Consider the following 19,202-nt stretch of genomic DNA (forward strand, 5'->3'; position numbering starts at 1 on the left):
TTTTTCCTTTCCCAGTGAAAGTGGTTCAAACCTTTAAGTCCTATGGCCACACCTGGGGTAATTGCTGTCGTATTGGGGTCACCTGAGTTAGCACCGAATGGCAGCTGTTCCGGACCTTTGCACTTTAGCACCGCTTATACAATTCAATTGTCGATGCTTCATGGCGCAGAAGCCTGGACCCTGACAGCCACTAAAGAACGGCTCCTGGACGCCTTTGACCAACTAGCCACTAGTCTTAAGACTAATCCAATCAGCCTGTGTTAATAGCCCTTCCAAAGGGTGCAAGATTTTGAACCCAAAACCTCTGGGTTTGTAACACAAACAGCTGCTCCACACAAAACCCCTTCACATACCACTCCTTCAAACACAGCTCCTTCACATACAGCCCATTCACATACAGTTCCTTCACACATAGCTTCTTCATTGAGCACAAACAACTCCTACTGCTAAAACAGCATTTGTCCCAATGGGCTTTCGTAGGTCCCAGTAGCCTGACGTGATAGCCAGCCCAGGTAGACAGCCCAGGTAGACAGCGCTGGTAGACAGCGCTGGTAGACAGCCCAGCCTTTTCCGTAAACCCGAAATGAGAATAAAGGAATCAGCAAGGATTAAATTGATAAAGGAGCAGGCAGAAAAAAAATGTACCAAAAACATCTAAATTGCTCTACTAGCCCTGAAGGTTTCTACTGACAGGTGTATAAAATCCAGGTGTTCCTTTGAACAGGTGTGGTACAATTTGAACAGGTGTACAAGTTCACAAGTTCACAGCCAGGGGAGAGCAGCTGGGCTTTATTGCTTCTTTTCTTCAGTCTTCACACGTCAGCTATTTGCTAAAAGCTTAAAATCTTACCACTGTTTGTAGTTAGCATGCAGGCGCTAATCCCTAATATAATTGAGTTTGAGTGATGGCCATTTCCTCTACCATGTACCTGCCCTCTTCATCAACTGACTTGTCAATTCTATGACCTCAGTTTATATTTGGAATCCACTAGACTACTTTAATTCTTGAAATTTTCACAGCGATTTTTGGGTTTGTAGTTTTTGCTGTGACCGCTTCGCTTGAACTTCAGTTACTGTACAGCAAGCAAAAAATAGCACTACTGTAAGCCTAAAACCACTGCGAACGCTCCATTTTCTCCCAACAGCGAAAATTGGAGCACTGCGAACTTAAAAGCACTTACAGTATTTTCTGATGGAAGAAAAATAGTAACATTTTAGAACTGTAGGTTTTCATACAGGTCTGTTGACATTGAGTCGCTTGAAATACATGTATCAATGGGAAAATGGCTACATATATTGAGCTATAAAAATGCAAAAATAACAATCACTAATCATTTCTATGATAGGATTTTCTTGTCTATTTTGTCATTTGAAGCTTCATTAATATACAAAATCAGTTCATCCTCATTCTTAAAATCAGGGACTCAATTTGGATTTGTTGTCAGGGTTTAATTCTTATATAACTTTAAAGGTCTAGTTTGAACAGCACTTTGTCTTATTTCAGTCTTATTTCAGTTCTTTCAATATATGAACCCAATTCTTTATTGTGTACATCTGATTGATACAGTTTTCTGCAATGAACTGAGACTTTAGGCAATGGGCCTGTGTTTTCAATCAGTCCAACATTGTAATGTCCATAAAAGCCCCATAAACGGTCCCGTAAAGCTAAATGTAATGAGACTGGCAACCCACACAGGAGCCACGGGGGTCAGGTGGGGTCACCCTGCCCTTTCTATTTGAGTCTGTGCAGGCAGACATAAACATGTTAGCCAAAGCCACCAAAAACAAACAATCAGTAGGGGCTGCACTAATAGACAATTACCCATTCATTAGGCTAGGGTGTTTAGGCCCTAGTTAAAGTTAAAGGGGGTGGGTCCAGTGTCAAGCAGCTGCTAACGGATGTTGAACAATGACTCCATTTGTTCTTGGGTAGACCAGAGGCTTCAAGATGTATACTCAAATTCAGAATCTGATTGCTTGTATTACTGTAAACTTTTGGAACATGATTACAAATCTATTTATACACAACAGTGTAACTTCACCTCCTAATGCATTCGTTAATGTGCTAACACCAAGATAAGGCCACACCAATTTAATTTCTTGGTTCACGGATTTTTTCATAAAAAATATGGAGCGAGAGGGCGAAATAAAAATAAAAATAAATTTTGTAAAATGGTTGGGGTAAAGGTAATGGCTAATCCAAAACATAAAGAATAAAAAGTTTTCAGCTTGAAAAAAGTACAAAAACACTATTACAGTACAGTAACAGCACCTGTAGACACACTTTAACAAGCTTATAATATAAAGGCCAATTTGCTACACCAGAAAGTTAGTGAATGGTTTCATTAATGGTGAAAATTTGCTGAGTGGTAATTTTTATTTTTATTTTTGTTTCCAAAAAATAGGAGCGAGCGAATCCGTGAACCAAGTAATTAAATTGGTGTGGCCTAAGCAAATAATATCTTTTACTTTGTCAGTTTACATCACACATCTTATATTTGGACAACATTTCAGTGCAGCAAAGGAATATGCCCCTCTTGCACTTGGAAAGAAAACTTAAGGCAATATCAAAGCAAGCTTCCTGACTAATTAACAAATTCTTTACATTTTGTAATAGAAAAAGACTGTAAAAACATCCACTTTCACTGTGGTGTACTTTAAAATCTACAATAAAGTTTGCAGGGAGTTAATTTTGCGGTAACAAGAAATTGGAGCATTTGCGCTGGTTTTAAATTCACAGTTGAAACAAGTATGTACGTAGGTGGGTAGAAGACAACAGTAATGTTCATGATGGTTGCCAGTTCATGACAAAGAGGTCAAAATTAAAATGGCAAGTTTTAAACCACTGTGAAAATTTCACCATTTACAGTATATATATCTATTCCACCTGCAACAACTTTGCCTCAGTTTTCTCTTTGTTATTAGTAGAAAGTTTATTTGCAAGTTCATAGCCGGAGGCTAATTGCAAGTACATGGTGGAAACATAGGAAACATACATGTGACAATGAACAGTGATAAACATTGTAAAAAGAGGCTTCTCCGATCCTAATGTTACCTACTGTAAATGCATCTACGTTCGCGGGGATTTAATTTCGTGGTAGAGGGAAAAAGGGCTTTTTGCGGTGGTTTTAAGTTCGCGGTAGCGCCATACACTGCAGTCTCTTACTACCATGGGAAAACATTTGCGGTGGTTTTAAGTTAGCAGTAAAACGGCCACCGCGAAAACCGCGAGCATTCAACCACCTCGAAAGTTTCTGCATTTACAGTATTTCTAAACTGGTAACTCCCCAGTAGTTTATCAGTAAGCGGCAGGCACCCCTATCAGAGCCACTTATCTCCTGTAGGTGAGTGGAAACTGTAAAAACCTGTGTTTAGGAAGGGGAAAAGGTGTAGACATAAACAGGGCCACCAACCAGGCTGGAGCCAGACACGGCCGACCCATAACACCAACCACTGTGCTCACAGACTGAAGGAAGAGTCCCATAAACTTCGCTGCCAAGGAAAAAATCTCCGGATGTTACTCCAGGACCCATCCCTCCGTCCTGAGATGGAAATTTTGCTTTATGTGTTGGGGAGGGAAAAATGCAACTCTGTCCTTCCAAGATATCAGAAGTTCATGACAATCCTGAAATTGATAAAAATGTACTTTCATAAACTGAAGACAGATCTTATAGCATAACTTTTCCAAATAATTAATAGGAAATTAGAGTGAGAGACAGCCCTGCTAATATTAAAGTTGATTCCTACATGCACGTCATGCTCTTCAGAAAGGGAGTATAAATAAATTCACTGTTGGTTTACAGCATGTATATTCAATAATCCACTGTAATCAGTTTATTCCAATTGGTAGATTTGCACACTAGATACACATGATGTAGTATCCAATCTTCTAGCATTGACTCAATTTAACATAGACCCACATCTTCCATCTAATTCCTTTCTCATACATGTAAATCCTATTATTCAATAATGTCTATGGGAATTTTAAACTTGATCATCACTCTTCCCTTCACGAATGGCCTATTGAGACATTTGTATACAAAATGTATATACATACTATAGTCATCTGACCAATGACTGCCTTGCCCATCAATCTCATTACCAGTATTTACTCAATTACGTCTGTGCAATTTTAAACTTGACCAATCTTCCCCAGCACAATTGTACAGCTGTATCTCTATCTATATACAACTGCTATAACTGTCATTTGGCATAACACACCAGCTAAGTTTTGGAGGACACAACTACACAGCAGCTGGCTATATTACACTGAATAACCTGTCATACATTGTACCTGACCTTCAAATTGTATATCTAACTGTATAAAACACTGTTAAAAGCTATCTAATGTGGATGCCACTATATATATATATATATTACTGTTCTTGACACTGTATATTGTATAATATAGGTATTAGGACAAACAAGTTTTTTTAGAACCTGAATTCTGGGTTGATAACTCTGGTACTTGAAAATATATCATGCCTTCAACAGGGCTCGAAATTCATTTTTGGGATTAGGTGCACTGGTGCACCCAGCTTAAAAAATTGGGTGCACCACTTAAATCTAAGTAAGATGTAAAAAAAAAAAATAATAACAAAACTTAGCTACAAGCTATCAAATTCTTAAACAAGTAACATGACAGACATTTTTATTTTCTTTCTAACACTTAGGGACCGTACGGCGTTTAGTGAGGGGGGAGGGCCGGTCGCCAGAGGGTCGGGTGAAAAATTTTTTGCTAGGCCCTCCCCCTAGGTAAAATTTTTTTTGCTAGGCCCTCCCCCCAAGTCAAAATTTTTTTGCTTGGCCCTCCCCCTCCTATCAACTTTGAAAAAAATATTCAAGACGCCAATAAAACACTGCGCTCCCATTTGGAAATGTACTTTTTCGTGATTTTCATCGAGAAGCAGATCTCTCACCCCTACTAAAAAAGGAAAACAGAATGGCTCAAAATATCTGCTTAATATCTGCTTCATAGAGGCATAAATATTTGCATTATAGAAGCTATTTCATTGTTTTGATATTAAAACAACACCTACAAAGCATTTGTATCTGAATTTCTAGTAGATTTGCGCCACGAAGCGGCGCGCGCCCCGATCCCTATTAAATTTACGTATTGCAAGCTCGCGGGCCTGAGCGGCTTGACGGAAACTATTTTTAATTTACATATATCTTGGAGTTTTTCTTGGTTCTCTGGTGGTAATAACTTACGGTAAATCGGGGAAAAAAAATGAAAACCAAAACGACGGCACGATTCGACTAACCAAAACTGTAGTGGGGAGGGGGGTGCCGACGCGTGACGCTGATTTTCCCACGGCGGGGTAGACCGGTCACCTCTCTCCAGCCGCCGGCGGGCATGAGAACGCAGACTTGCAGGAGATCTTTTACTAGTTTCAGAAATGCCACGCTTTTTTTGCCACGATTTACTGCATTGCTTTAAGTTTTTTTTTATGGGAAAATTTGCTGTTTAGATGACATTTCTATGAAAAAAAAATGAGGGTTTCAAGTTTTTGAGAACGACGTTCCGAACACCATATCCGGCGCCAAAGGCACGAAGAATCGCAAGGTAGGTCTGGGAAAATTTTGAAATCTTGACCCTCTTAAAAGCTATTTCCTTCAGTTTGAGGGAAATATTTTGCTTACAAACAAAGCTAACTTTAATGGCATTTCAATTTAGAAATACAAAATTAAATCCTCCCAAACACATTATCACGACGTCGGTCACCAAAGGCGCGAGGCCGGTCACGTCAAAAGGGATCCAGGGAAATTTGCAAATATTTACCCTCGAGCTCTGAAACGCCATTTCTTACATTTTGAGGGCAATAAGACAGGGGTAAATTTTGCTGGCAGACTAATCTAGAATTTAATAACATTTCTGTAAGTGAAAAAGGTTTTCGAGGGCGTCATGCATAAGCCCCGCCCCCTCCCTTTCGCATTTTCACTGTGTCCCGAGCGCCAACCTTGGACGATCCCTTGCAGAGGCAGGTCCAGAAAAATTTTGAAATCTTGACCCTCTGAAACGCCGTTTCTTGGATTTTAAGGGACATATTTTGCTGGCAGACCAAGCTATTTTTTTTTTGCTTGGCCCTCCCCCCAAGTCAAAATTTTTTTGCTAGGCCCTCCCCCTGGCAAAATATTTTTTTGCTTGGCCCTCCCCCCCCTGGCGACCGGCCCTCCCCCCTCGCTAAATGCCGTACGGTCCCTTAGATGTTGAGAATATGATGTATACTAGCTATAGTATACTCGATATGTTTCCATACATAAACCTATAAGAAAATATTTGGGTGCACCCTGTGCACCCACTGAAAAAAATTGGGTGCACAGTTCCAATTTTGGGTTCACCTGGGTGCACATGGACCCAGTATTTTGAGCCCTACTTCAAGTATATTTTCTGGGTTGGTATTAGATACCTAGTCAGTTGTATATCCACCAGTTTATTAGCCATTTTGTACTTCAAGCATACTCTGGAGTTTTTTTGTCATTTTGTACTAATCTCCAACCAGATCCACGGTGTGTAATGTATAGTAAAAAACTTTGACTCCCTTAGCCGGCTACACTCCTTCGACAGCTTTGATACTATCTAATGGCACCGTAGGATCTGCTTGGAGATTAATTTTGTACACCAAGTATACTCTGGACATTTTCCACGGTAGATCTGACCATGACGTTTTACTCAACTATATGTAGAACGTCCCCTCTCTAGATCCCATTTTGTCCTGTCATGTTAGTGGGCGCTGATGTGGGGCAGGGTTGAGAGCTCCACTCCACATTCCGACATGAGCCGGATTCCTGCTGCGCCACAGTGTTACTGGGTTCCACACATGTACAGGGATCTGTAGCAAGGACACTCCGCTGGCAACCGTTCAAAGTCAAGTTCTCTTAGTCAACAACAGGCCCAGACAAATCAATGCTGTGGACTACATCAATCTTAAAGGGGCATTCCACTCGACACGGGAGTGTTATTTTCCGATAGACATTGATTTTAGGAAGTAATAAATGCATACTACTTCACATTATATGATCAGGTACCCAGTTGCTCCACGTGCCTCAAAAGCATTCAGTCTTCTACTTAACTCCCCAAGTACCCTCCAATTGATTTAATCCTATGGCTGAATACAATGCAAAACTATAAGGTACGGTTATGCGTATAGGGAATGCATGGGAAGGGTCTGCATGGGTTTAGTGAGTGTCATATTGTTTTACAAAACACACATTGCGCAATTCATCCCAAGGTGAATTCCACAAAATTCGGCTGATTATGCATTAATTGACACATTATCTATTGGAAAACAAGACTCCCTTCCTTGGAAATGCAACCCAATTTGTAAGAAATTAATAAGTAAAAACTGATCATCAAGGAAGCTTTACCATACCTGCTACGCTCTTCTTAGACTAACTTAGAGACCCAATAAATATACTTAATGCATGAGCAGAAGTCTAAGTGGGTTAGTGCTGTCTTAGACTTTTTGTGAGTAGCATTAAGCACTTCACTGGAGGGCAGCACCCGACATACCAACATGTTTCACTTTTTAAAAAGCACATAAAACATGCAGATAGTTGACAGACCCTCTCTCATTGGTTTAATGGCTAATTGTGATTGACAGTCTATTGTAAAGAAAACTGCTGAAGGTTGAGTTGCATAAGTCACAACAGGTTGTATATATCAATACAGATGATTACACTGGACAGGTCCACTAATGGAAAACAAGGATCTTGGGTGGTCAACACTTATATGTTATGAGTAACATTGAGTTTAACTGGGTTTCAAACTACTGGAAAATTTCAGGCTATCTAATAGATCATAGACTGATACGAGTGATTAAGTTCTGACAAACATTCTTTCTTTATATTGGCTCTATAAATATCATATCTGTAATCTTTCAAGCTTTTGTTAATCTAATGTTTGAATATTTGATGGTTAGCACATGACTGTACATTGTATAATGCACTATTACAATTCAGTAGGAAATATATTATGCTCATTTTGTTCAATTTCAATATTTTTCTAAAAGATATCTGCATTGCTTAGGTAATCAAATTCTTTCTAATTCTTGGGTGTGGAAAGGTACTTTTTTAAAGGTGAAGGTTTTGCAGCGGTTTTATGTTTGCAGCTTTCACTGTGACCTCTTAACTGAGAATTTAAAACCACAGTAAGAACTTTTGTTCTTCCTTTTGTCTGCCTACCACATTGTTTCAACTCCAAAAAAATCCATTTTTCTCCTTACCTCAAAATTAAAACCGGCGAACATTTCTGTTTTTACAGTACAATGCAGGCTTTTAGCCAGACATGCATCAACGCGTCATCTATACGCACTTTTCTTAGAATAACAAGAAATTTGATGCCCCTGGACGCCCTTACACTACTGAGAAAATCATCTGACAAGCATGAAATTCTGATTGACCAGGGATGCTACCAGGACATCTGTAGTCACAGTCTTCTTCTGTGACCTCTGGAACAGTATTTTTGCCTCTTGGGATACCCGGTACTTAAGAATGCACTTTTTCAAGTTAAAATCATCAAAAACTCTGCACCATGGAAGGTGGATGCCCCCAGACCCCCCCTACAACAGCGACTCACCAATAAGTTTGGACTCCCTATTATAAAATCCTAGCTAAAAGCCTGGTACAATGTAGTAACCAAGTTCACAAACACAGGTGGACTTTCTCAAGTCAAACATGGCATCCACCAAACCTCCCAATGGTTAAAACTAGATTTTGAAAACAGCTGCCTGATCAAGGATAATTACCCTTCTTGAAAGTAGATACCACTCAGAGGATAGGTCTTAGCAATCAATTAGAAGAAATGCTGACCAAACAAAATGTCAGAAGGCCTGTGTATTAAAGTCTGTATTACAGTGGAGAAAGCCTCTACAAGGACACTACACCGAAGGAGAGGTGATGAGGGAACTTTGCATTACCGTGTGTATTTTAGACTTAATCAAGCTGTCTGAATAAAAAGACAGATCTGAATAATTAATTGTTGTTTTTTCAACCTCCTTGGTTCAACCTGATAAGTCTGTCAATATCTACTTCTTAAATTCCTTTCAGTAGTGAGGAGAAAGATTTATGTAACATTCAGCATTTCTATTTTTCAACTAAAAGATTACAGAAGATACTGCCGTTGTACGATTTTGTATGATATATACAACAATTATAACTCCTCAATTAACTCTTACTGAATAATAATCTGATGATACATATACAATGTATGCTGCCATTTTGCCTATAGACACATGTAGTACACATGTAATACACATCAAAGAAGTCATGCTACCAAGGAGCTTTTCTTTTGCAGCAAAACAATGCTTGTCTTAGATATAGAATAATGCCTTAATCCTATAGAAATCTTTGCATATGAAAGTGCCTTCATGCTAGCTTTCTGAGGCCCCAATCCCTGTAATAATAGGATTGGGTAAAGATAATGCAAAAATCATGGTAGTCAGATTTCAATTGATAATTGAGAGAGGAGGCAAAGACAGAACTGTCATAACAACTGCCAACATTAATACACATCCAGGACCATACTGCGGCATACAGGTTTTCAAAAATCTTGGATTTATCTTTACTTGATGATGATTTCATACTACATGTTATGGCTCATTCTAGACATTTACCACAACCATCTGAAAGTGCTAAATCCAATAATTATTATCCAAAAAGATATTTCATTTGATGTCTGGGCTGGGATTGTAGTGACATGGACAAGCCAGAGATAGGAAATGCACAAAGTATACGTAAAAATTTCAGCTACCAAACTGAAATAACTATTGTGTCAAATCTATCAAGCAGAAGCTGAAACATTAAAACCAATGCCCCACCCCCCCTCCCAATTCCAATAGAATGTCCCACTTGGTCCCACCTATTGGCCACAGTTTACATCCCAGTGTGCCTCCCTGGAGAGAAGGGTACAATTAGATTATGCATGCAGGCAGGCAGCATCCAGACAGGGTTGGCAACACACAGCATTACATCCCACCCTCTGCACCGCATACTAAGTGCTTGGTGAGAAGCTAGGCTAACCCTTGCTCCTTCCGACAATTGTCTAAGACGTTCGGTCACGCTACAAGGAAAAGGTAAGGTTTACACAGAGGGCGTGTGGGTATATGTCTGATTATGCTGGCTATTGTTGGTTGGAGTGCCTTGGTGTTTACATGTCGTTTCAAATGGAGAAGAGGGCAAAAGATACATTCAACAAGGTCTGTTGATTGATGGATGGATGTTACATGTAGGTATGTGTATGTGTGTATTTGCTAGAGTGAGATTTGGTGGATACATTTACATGTAAAACAGAAACAGCCACATGATTGTTGGATTCTCTTGACATGGTAGCCTGTGATAAACTTGAGTTGAAAATTTCCATAACAATATCCCAATCACTACAGTTGTTTAAAATGTCTTAGAGGTGAAGATTTACAGAATAAACAATAAGATACACATGTTTAATGTGTATGTATGATTGTGAGTTACATGCATCAAGAATGATTTTCTCCACATTTTTTACAAGTTATGGGTTTACATGTTATTTACAAGTTCAGTCTACAAGATACAGGAAAGACTTCATTCATTTGGACAATATGCCATATCTGTTTTTCCTGCATTTTTCTCGGTTCACATAAAGATGTTCATATATAGTAAGAGAACAACTAATTCTTTTTGCTATAAAACATAAGATACTGTTGTTTCCATACAGCAAATGTGCATAAGAATTCCCCTTGTCATAATATGCATGTCTTACAAATTATACTGCATACCAACTGAAGACTAATCCATTCCAATGTCTGCCTCAATAAACTCTATGCACTCCACTGATTAGTTTTTTCTGTGACAAAATTGAATCCCACTTCCAAATTACCATTTCTTCTCGTCAAGTTTTACTGTCTTACACTGTAGTAATCAAATTCTCAATGGCCCAAAATTTCAATTTAGTTTGATACAATGTCATATGTTTTATGGGGCTTTGATTTTTAGATGTTCTATAAGTGCAAAGTTATTGGAAAGGAAAATTACACTATTACTGTACTAATATTAGGTCTCATACTGTAATTCTTGAAACTTTAAGATGTTTTAAACTTTTATGTTTATGATTTTTGCAGTGATAACTTTATCACAAACTCAAAGTCCACTGCTATACAATACAAATGTGACTATAAAGATAATGCTACTACCGCGAACACTCCATTTTCTCCCGGATGGGAACCTAAATCACTGCAAATTTAAAGGCATTTTACAGTACCACTTGTGAATGTTAAAATCTGAGGAATAACTTGTTATCGGCTACATCTCTGAAGAGCACTTCTACCAGAGAATTTGTGCTTGAGAAGTACCATGTGTAGTGGCTCTATTTCTATCCTCTTTGATGTGTGCTACACTCAGAATGTCCAACATTTCAGGACCTACCCCCAGGGAAACAGATTAAGATTGGGAAAGCCACCCCCACTTAGCCAGATCTTTTCCTAAGCTAGCATGCAAATGTTTTTAGTTGTCCTTAGTTGAGAGCAGGAGACTTGAGACTGCATTAATATTAAAGGGTATACCAGGAAGGGCTGTACCAAAGCAAGTAGATGTACATAATATACATTATCATGTAAGTAACTATAAACATGGCTTTGGCATTGGCATTATTACCTAGCGTATGACTAGGTCATGTTGGACAGTTCTGTCGAACTTGAGAATATTAGATTATGCCCCCCCCCCTCCCAGGCAGCTTTCCATGGCACTGCAGCAGAACTTCAAACTTTGATATCTCCTCTTCCATACATTAGCTATATTCATGATTTGTGGGTGGTATATAGCTCTTTTGCTTGAGAAGACGACCAATATACTGATATAACGTATGTTAATTATGTAAGATTGTTCACATTCAAAAGTGTCTGCAATGACTTTTCGGGTCAACTTTCTTTCTATAATCTTTACCACAATTTTCACCAAGCCCCTCTTGAAACTATGATCTTTGTGGTCCCTCTCTATATAAAGCTGCATCTGTTACTCAGTTGCTACTGGTATGTGGCTATTCTTTGGCACATCCAATTGTAATTCCTACTGAAGCCAAGATGGCATACCTTGGGTCCACTGGGGAGTGAAGCCTCTACTCAGGTTTCCGGCTGTGCTAATGAGGTCAGACTGGAACCTGGAGCATGGAGAGAACTGTCTGTACCTTTTCAGTCCCCCAGACCTCAACCTTCCCTCAGTGTCAGACTGTGCTACATTGATTAGTAACTGCCAAGAAAACACAGAAGCTCTTGGACTGGAAAGGTTGCACAGCAGGCAATTTGGCTTAGGACTTACCTACACATGTTTCAACCTAAGTTAGATCTACGTCTACTTCCGTTAAGCAAGAGGGGAGAAGTTAACTTTGGAGGGAACTTTTGCGAAGGCACTAGGGTAAGTCTGTGTAACTTCTATGTAGAATAAGATCAAAACATAGTGTTTTTATTTCATAAAGGAAAATCAGTCATCTCCAACACAGTTAAAGCATCAGAAGCTAAAATTTCAAGTAGCTTAGAGATTCACTGTATAATACTGTAATTCACTTTGTCTTCTTGGTACCAAACTTTCATGGTCTGAGAAAATTTAACTTGTTCTCGGAACTAAATGTTCACTGTCGCAGCAAGTGCACATAAGAAAAGGCTGTGAATTATTTTTTATCAGTAATGATAAGTTCACGTTACAGTCGTCACCGTGAAAACCGTGAACATAACAGTACATTGAAAAAATCAGGAATTACAGTGCCATTTGGCCAAGCATACCGCAAGTCATTCCTACTCTTCTTTACAAGTATGCTGTTTTTTTTTAATGTGTTGAGGTTTGATACAAAATGTTATCTTTGGCAAATTTCATGACTGTATTTCCGTTAAAATCTAAACACCAATGTAAGGTCAATACCATTTATAACTAGTACGACTGTATTGACAACAACATTCCTTCTTAATCATAAGTACATGTATGAGGATTTTGGTATGGCATATTAGACTATACAGTAGCTTTCTTTCCCATGACTAATCTAATTTCAAGGTAGGGAATCATGACAAAGTGCATGTTCCCAAGGGCATGCAGGGTTACCCTAGTGTATCATGCTTTGATTTTCCCAACGTTTCATCTTTCTTCTTTCAAACATGGAGATAGACAAACTGTAGCACCAAATATGGGGAAACTACACATCACATCCCATTCTGTATCATAATTCTTAGAATTTTACATCAGAACCACATGGTCCCCAATTCTTGAATTATGCTTATTTATAGACCACTAGTTTAAAATCCAGTCTATGTTAAACTGTTAGTGTTAATATGGATATTTATACTGCACTGTAAGTTACTTACTATATAATCTTTCTTCATCAAAGACATGAGCCTAGATGATTGAGACATTTTCCACAAGATGGACATCCAGTTTTGCTCATTAATCATGATTAACTGAACAACATGCAGACAACAGTTGTCAGCAGCTCTTGAAGTGATTAATCAAAAGATTGACATCAGGATTGAATACATCCAGGAATAGAGAAGACCCACCCACCTGTCAAAACAAAGAAATGCAAATGAAATACACAATATTTGACATACAGCTATCCTCTCATTGGTTGAACCCTTAATTACCATGCTATCATTGGTTGAACTGCTAATGATGATGGGCAGTTGGGACCAGTCTTTACTTTGACAGCACTACTAACATTCTAAAGTCATCTATCAATGGTAATACGTAATAGCAATTTGTAACTGCAACTTACATGTACTACAAAGTTTATCATCTCATTCATCCTTTAAAGTATGTTCTTGAATTAAGTACACACTTTTAAAACTTTTCAAAATTAAAAAGGTGCTGCCAAAGTTGTTGCCAAAGTTAGGGTGCATACTTTGTTTAAGGTTACTGCATGGATAAATGTTAAAAGAGCCTAAAATAAAGCATGGTGAAGCTACACTTCTGGGAAGATTTCAAAACATACACATTGATGTTGTCTAAACAGTAGTTGGAAACACAATGTTATACTGAGTAAGACAGATTGTGACCATGACTTCTCATTGAATTCCATGCTATACACACTTCCCCCATGTATAGACCCCCATCAGTTCATCCAGGTTTAAAAGTCTTAACCATGCTTTCAGATGTGCCTGCAAAAATACACACTCGCGCCACTGTTGTGTATTATCCCAGGCTTTGGAAGAAATCTGGAAATACTTGTTGGCGATAAGATCTGAATACTTGACTTTGATCCCCTCTTAATGGAGGGATAGACCAAGCCTAGGGGACAGAAGGCAAAACAAATAGGTCGCAATGTGTTCCATATCCTGAGGATTCCAAGACCCGAAACTTCAAAAGTGTAGTCAAGTGCATGGTATTAGGTAATTGGGCATCCTAGGATAACAGAAAACCCTGAGGGTAGAAGTAAGACTTCAACTCACACAAAAGGAAAGGGGGGCGGAAAGACTATAATTAAAGGGAGGTCGGATTTAAGGGTAATGTGCAAATCATTGAAATTTAAGAGATGAGGGTGTCCAGGTGTGTGGAAAAGCAGAATCAGGAGCGTACAGCTGTGGAAAGTTATTTGTACCCACATACATACAGGTAGCTATCAGAACTGACTAGATGGGAACATATCTAACCCAAAGCTCACAACTTTATGGACCTGGTATGATTGATAGGTGTCTCAGTAATATAAATTTGCAGGTTTATGTATGTGTGGTAGACCTTGTGCTCATACATTGATTATAGTTTTCTTATCTACAAATTAAACTTTAAGTTTATCCAACATGAAAGAACTACAGAAAAATACTGTTTTCTAAGATCATAGAACCCACAAATTAGAGAAAAGGGAGATTTTTGTCTTCGTCTACCTCCGTATAAAAAAAAATGAAGTCAACCCCAACTTGTCTAGATATACAAGGTAGTAAACACTACATTTCCTAAGCCACCACCTCAGGTCAATTTGGTGGAACCACTTTTAAATACAAATTTGCAAATCCTCATATGAACGTAGTGAAAGCAAGGAGGTTGAACTTGGTCAAAATGAACACAATGTCATGTACAGTGTCTATAACAACATCATTCCTCAAGGTTTTGTCCTTTTCCTCTAAACTTGAAGTACCATAAAAAAAGAAAGGGATCTGAAACAATCTTTGTTACATTCCCACAATAAGACCTTTTAATGCCAATAGCTTGGAAAAAAGTCATTGAAATTGCATAGGGACAGCTGGTTTGTAGGTTGTTGATAATTTATGTATGTAAACAGGATCTAGGACTGTTAGCACAACTAATGTGTTTAGAGAAGTACCATAAACTTCCCCTGAGGTCAAAAGGTCAAGTTGGCTTGGTACCAGACTCTTTACTGTAAATGTTGAAATCTTAACTGTGGTTTTATTTTCCCTGTTTTCCCTTTGACCTCTTCATAGAAAAACTAAATCGAAAAATTCTTGTCTTCTACTCACCTATAGCTACGTTTTAAACTTTCAACCGCAGACTTAAAACCATCACAAACATTCCATTTTCTCCCTATCATAAAATCAAATCCTCACAAAATGAAAGGTATTAGCAGTATTCAAGGTGACATTGGTCAAGAAGGGACTACTGTACAATAACATTTGAAGCATATTCAAAAAAATACACTTTGTCTACAGAATATCAGATTCTATTCTATGATTATAACAGTTATACAGAAGTAGAAACAGCTTTTCTAATCGGAAAATTCTGATTTCAGTGGAAAAACAAGTTCAACCTCTGCACATCTGGCTTTTATCAGTAACGTCTACCTCAAAACAATAAATCTGCTGCTTCATGGTCATTATCAAAGTAAAAACAGCGGCAGTGCAGCTACTGTGAAAACGCTGCAATACAAACCATAGCTTTCTTCAAGGTGAAGTTTAACAATTCCATCTATCAATTGTTTCCTTTCGGAGTTTTCAACAAGGTCTAATGTTTTTTCCTGTTACCTCGTGAAGTGATGATGTACTGTAAATGCCTTAACGTTCGTAGTTATATAATCTTGTGGTAGGGAGAAAATGGGAGCGTGGGTTTTAAGTTCACAGTGTACTTTAAGTTTTATAGAATTTAGGGTAGGATTTGAAGCAACCACTTTGAAAAATGTGACCATAAAAGTACTGCAAAAATTTCAAGAATTACCATAGGTCTTTAGTTGTGGCTGACAACAAAACCCTTCTTTGGGAGCAATTTCTAACCATGCTTATTTGTAATAATATCATGTATAAACATTTCAAATTTTTTGGAGTATCAATTTCTTTCTAATGTCTGCATTTGATAGAAGTTCCTGGCAAACACAACAAATATGCCAGGGAAGTTCAGATTTTATTTCTTTCCTTTTGCCAAGTTCTTTTAACAGGATGCTTAATCAATAGAAATAGTTTGACACTATGCCTGGGACAGCTTGGGTAATGGCTAAGGTTAGGGGAAAAGAAAAAGTAATGGTTATAATTATGGTTAAGTAAGGTTGGCTTAGAATAAAGGTCAGGGTTAAAGTCGACTTAAGAGTTAAATGTGACCAAATCAGCTAGGGGCTGAACTGTCCAGTTGCTTAAACCTTGCACACTCGTTAACTTCAAATGTATGTCACTGTATCTCCTGGTAGTATTTGGACATGGGTTCAAGTCCAAGAAAGTGTTTGTCACTAAGTATAATTGTATTGGCATCCCCAGCAGCTGGTCTTTTGAGTTTCCTCACGAGGCTAAATCTATTCAGACATTCAAACTGTGCCACAGATTTGGGAGACCACTGAAAATGGTCTTCTCACTTAAGGTGGTATCTCACTGCACTTGTGGCACCGGTGTGGCACTGCGGGTTTGTTCACTGCGGCACTGTTGTGTTATTTTTGGCAAATTTTTATAATTCAGATATTGTTTGTAAAAGTTTGACTCAGAAGACAACAAAATACACAAAACGTAAGAAAATTTGTTCTGAAATTCGTTGAGGAATTTTTCAAACCCCCGTGCCCCAAGTGCAGTGAGATACCACCTTTACCTGTACCAGAGGCAGTGACTATATAATTATAAAAAGAGCAGGAGGTAACAGGCCATAGACCTTGTTTCTATGAGTTACATACAAGCACATTTCCACATTGAACCTGAACCGATCTTGCAAACAACAGGCCTAGGTGGGATATCTACAAAAATCTAGTTGAAACATGAACCATGTAAAGGCTTTGAAAACGGCCCTATGGAGTGCCATGGCCAAGTTGCCATGTGACTAAGCCTTGTGTGAATACCAGGAGAGCCAACTTCAGCAGGGTACAAGCGGCCGTCCTTTTTCTTTCCTAGTCGGGAAATCCTGTTTTAAAACCACCCATCTGGCTAGAAGCGTGAGGTATGTCTATCTTTTAAGGTCGCTGTTTGTGTAGTACTAGTAGCCATGTTCATGTACAATGTGATTTCAACTTAGACTCTGCCCTGATAGGACAAGCAGATAACATTGTGTACTGGTTAGGAAGGAGAAAGGTACTAGTATATACACTGCAGGCTTTTAGCCAGGCATGCGTCAACGCGTCATCTGGACGCCCTTTTCTTAGAATGACAAGAAATTTGATGCCCCTGGACGCCCTATTCTGGGGAGAAAATCCTCTGACAAGCATGAAATTCTGATTGACCAGGGATGCAACCAGGTCATCTGTGGTCACAGTCTTCTACTGTGATATCTGTAACAGTACATTGTGTATTTTTGCCTCTTGGGATACCTTAGAATGCACTTTTTAAACTTAAAATCATCAAAAAATCTGCACCATGGAAGGCCGATGCCCCCAGACCCCTCCTACAATAGTCACTTACCGCGTCTCACCAGTAAGTTTGGACTCCCTATTATAAAATCCTAGCTAAAAGCCTGATACACTGTTATTATACAGTATTTTTATATTTCAGCCATACATAGTATGGTGAAATATATTGTATTCGTAATGTTTCTTTCTTTCTTTCTTTCTTTCTTTCTCCTGTCAAATCTTCAAAGTGATTCATCTCCGCCGTTCCTAGACCGAATGACCTGAAATTTGGCACAGGGGTAGAATGGGCCAATACCTTGATGCTTTTTTCTCAGTTTTTTCATATCTGCCTCTAAAATGATTTTATTGAGATTTTTTGGTCAATTTTAGACCAAAACTGTATATTTTGGCCCCTGTACCCTGGTATTACAACCAAATGAGCTGAAATTTGACAGAGATGTGCCTTGATAATGCCCCCATATAAATTCGATAACACTTTTGGTGTACAGTACAACAAAATGCTTATTTTTGCGATTTTTTGACCAATTTTTGACAAAAAAAGGACACTTTTGGCCCCTGTACCCTGGTATTACAACCAAATGAGCTGAAATTTGACAGAGATGTGCCTTGATAATGCCCCCATATAAATTCGATAACACTTTTGGTGTACAGTACAACAAAATGCTTATTTTTGCGATTTTTTGACCAATTTTTGACCAAAAAAGGACACTTTTGGCCCCTGTACCCTGGTATTACAACCAAATGAGCTGAAATTTGACAGAGATGTGCCTTGATAATGCCCCCATATAAATTCAATAACACTTTTGGTGTACAGTACAACAAAATGCTTATTTTGCGATTTTTTTTACCAATTTTTGACCAAAAAAGGACGCTTTTGGCTCCTGTACCTTGGTATTGCAACCGAATGAGCTGAAATTTGACACAGATGTGCCTTGATAATCCCTTCATATAAATTCAATAACACTTTTGGTATACAGTGCAACAAAATGCTTATTTTTGCGATTTTTGGCCAATTTTTGACCAAAAAAAGGACACTTTTGGCTCCTGTACCCTGGTATTACAATTAAATGACCTGAAATTTGGTATAGATAGGCATTAGATACTTAGTAACAAGATTCAAGTAAAATTTTTGACATAAACAACTTTAAAATGATTAATTTTGGCACTTTTCTGAGGGGAAATTTGTTTTCTTTTGGCCTCCTGACGTGACCTTCCGTGACCCCGCACAGAGCCACACCTGTGCGCGTCAGCCGGAGAGTTAATTGAATCAAAGACCTAGCCAATCAGCGAAGAGGAATTTGGCAAATGATCAACGCATCATCTTCTCCAGTTACATGTTGCTGTTACAGCTTACCTTTGCCACTTCTTCTGTGTAAATTATTTTGTCTCTCTGGTCCTGCTAAAAACATAATATCGTAATTGGAACACACCGCGGAATTGCACGGAGAACGGGCGCGTGGTTGGAAGGGGGTGCACTATACCGGCCGAA

The 19,202-nt window shown here is 38.6% G+C and overlaps 2 protein-coding genes across 5 annotated transcripts in view; one reads left to right on the forward strand and one right to left on the reverse strand.

Annotated features, from left to right (window-relative positions):
* Positions 1 to 19,202, reverse strand: part of LOC118403088 — a 41,837-nt gene that overhangs the window by 7,833 nt on the left and 14,802 nt on the right. The window lies entirely within an intron of this gene.
* LOC118403089 (divergent protein kinase domain 2A-like) overlaps positions 1 to 19,202 on the forward strand; it is a 42,686-nt gene that overhangs the window by 4,924 nt on the left and 18,560 nt on the right. The window contains exon 1 of one of the 3 annotated variants that reach the window (XM_035801552.1): positions 9,908 to 10,073. The exons of 1 other annotated variant lie outside the window; for it this stretch is intronic. The gene's annotated coding sequence lies outside the window, so the exon portion shown is untranslated. Of the gene's footprint in view, positions 1 to 9,907; positions 10,074 to 12,260; positions 12,382 to 19,202 lie in introns of those variants that run through there. One more of the 3 variants, XM_035801553.1, reaches the window with a different exon arrangement.

Source organism: Branchiostoma floridae, chromosome 16 (genome assembly GCF_000003815.2).
Source record: "Branchiostoma floridae strain S238N-H82 chromosome 16, Bfl_VNyyK, whole genome shotgun sequence".
In the NCBI taxonomy this organism is placed as follows: Eukaryota; Metazoa; Chordata; class Leptocardii; order Amphioxiformes; family Branchiostomatidae; genus Branchiostoma; species Branchiostoma floridae.